This window comes from Odocoileus virginianus, unplaced genomic scaffold (assembly GCF_023699985.2).
Source record: "Odocoileus virginianus isolate 20LAN1187 ecotype Illinois unplaced genomic scaffold, Ovbor_1.2 Unplaced_Contig_21, whole genome shotgun sequence".
NCBI classification, from domain to species: domain Eukaryota; kingdom Metazoa; phylum Chordata; class Mammalia; order Artiodactyla; family Cervidae; genus Odocoileus; species Odocoileus virginianus.
Window position 1 is genome coordinate 571784 of NW_027224338.1, and position 2555 is coordinate 574338.

At 34.3% G+C, this 2555-nt stretch overlaps 1 pseudogene; it reads right to left on the reverse strand.

Moving 5' to 3' along the window:
* Nucleotides 1–2124: 2124 nt before the first annotated feature.
* LOC139034051 (U6 spliceosomal RNA) lies at nt 2125–2223 on the reverse strand (annotated as a pseudogene).
* Nucleotides 2224–2555: the final 332 nt, after the last annotated feature.

Sequence of the window (2555 nt, forward strand, 5' to 3'; positions counted from 1 at the left end):
ATGGATTAGGGAGGTAAACAATGAAAACAACATACTGGATAATAAACTGAAAAGAATTTGGAACTGAGCATGGCAGAGAAGGAAATGTGTAAGCACATATGGAGATTGAATCTCACAGGTGAAGGGTAAGACAGACAAGTGCTTATAAATCAGTCAAAGGCTTTTGGTCTTCCAAAAAGACACTAATGTTTGGTTGAAATTGGTGGCCGCTAATTTACCCTAGGCATATCATAACAAGTATATGTTAGTCTATCATTCCTATCATTGCTCTTTGAATAAAGTTACATTTCCTGATTCTAAGACAGCAACTAAAATGTCCTGTGGGTGAACAAGAGGGGAAATTTTGGGATAAGATGTTTGTCTCCGAGCAGTCTGCAGTTGATTTTACCGAGGATCTTACCAAGGATCATGCTTTATACAGTAAATCAAATGATGTATCAAATTATGGCAACTGAAAAATGTTCCTCCTAGCTTTTAGGTACTTTGATTTGAAAAGGAGGATTTCGACTCATCTTCTTGACTTCTTTGAAGATCATAATGAAGCTTCAAAAAATAATAAAAATAAAAGATTGTTGATATCTATCTTTGATCATTGTTCTGCATATTCAGTAGACAGTGCCAATGTAAATTTTGGAAAGCAGATGGTTTTAGAACTAAAAATAAAATGTCACCCAGTAAAAGGCAGTCAAGTTAAACAGTGCTTCCTCAATTTCTTATGAAAATTCTAACTTATTTGGAATCCAATTTTGATTTCACAATTTCAAATTTCCACTGTACTTTTTTTACCCTGAGAACAAGGGTTAACTTATGAGTAAAAAATTATAGACATTTTAGGCATGGATAAGCCCATACAATGAATTTATAGATGCAAAAGACCTGAATGGCAAACAGCTAGTCTAACAAAAGTAGCTTGAAGATACAAAGTGAATGAATGTACATTTTTGGAGAGTTGGAAAATAATTCCTGCAAGCCTAGCAACCTGTTTCCACTTAGTAAAATCTATGTATTCTGTGCTCAACACTTTTGTTGAGATTATTTTAGCTCTTACAGTTAAGTCTTTGATCAATTTTTGGTTAATTTTTGCATATGGTGGGAGGTAGGGTTCTAACTTGATTCTTTTGCATGTGGATATCCTGTTGTCTCAACACCATTTGTTGAAAACGCCATTCTTTCTTCATTGAATGGTCTTGGCGCCCTTGTTGAAAATCAATTGACCATAAATGTGAGAGTTTATTTCTGGCTTCTCAATTCTGTTCCATTGATCAATATGTTTATTCTTTTGTTATTCTCACTGTCTTCATTATTAGAGCTTTGCAGAAAGCTTTGAAATCAGGAAATGTGAATCCTCCAACTTTGTTCTTCTTTTGCAAGGTTGTTTTGGCTATTCTGGGTTCTTTGAATTTACAGATGAATTTTAGGATCAGCTTATCAAATTCTGCAACAAAACCAGCTGTGTTCTTAATAAAAGATTATGTTGAATCTGTAAATCAATTTGGGAGGTATTTCTGTCTTTGCAATATTAAGTCTTCTGATCTATGAGCATGGGGCCATTTTTAATATTTTAGGTTTTTTAATTTCTTTTTTTAATCCAATTTATTTTATTTACCATTTTAAAAATTTTAATTGGAGGCTAATTACTTTACAATATTGTGGTGATTTTTGCCATACATTCACATGAATCAGCCCTGGGTGTACATGTGTTCCCCATCCTGATCCTCCCTCCCAAGTCGCTCCCCATCCCACCTTTCAGGGTCATCCCAGTGCACCAGCCCTGAGCACCCTGTCTCATGCATCGAACCACAGTTTTCAGTGTACAAGTCAGCACGTTTTTTGTTAAATTTATTCCTAGGTATTTTATTCTTTTTGATGCCATTGTAAATGAAATCATTTTATTTTTTTAATTTAAGTATAGCTGATTTACAGAGTTGTGTTAATTTCAGCTGTACAGCAAAGTGGTTCCATTATGCATATATATACATTCATTTTTTTATATTTACATTCTTTTTTATATTATTTTCCATTATGGTTTATCACAGGATATTGAATATAGTAGGACCTTGTTTTTATCCATTCTATATGTAATGGTTTGCATCTTATGGAATTTTTTTTTTTTTTTTTTTTTCAAAAAATATGGAACGCTTCATGAATTTGCGTGTCATCCTTGCGCAGGGGCCATGCTAATCTTCTCTGTATCGTTCCATGGAATTGTTTTCTTAATTTCACTTTCTATTTGATCATTGCTAGTATATAGAAATACATGTGATTTTTGTATCTTGGATCTGTGTCCATGACTTTGCTGACTCATTTATTATTTCTAGTAGGCTTTTAATGTGTTTGTTAGAATATGCTATATATAAGATCAGTTCAGTTCAGTTCATTTCAGTCGCTCAGTTGTGTCCAACTCTTTGTGACCCCATGAACTGCAGCACACCAGGCCTCCCTGTCTATCACCAACTCCCAGAATTTACTCAAACTCATGTCCATTAAGTAGGTGATGCCATCCACCCATCTCATCCTCTGTCATCCCTTTTTCCTCCCGCCTTCAATCTTTCCCA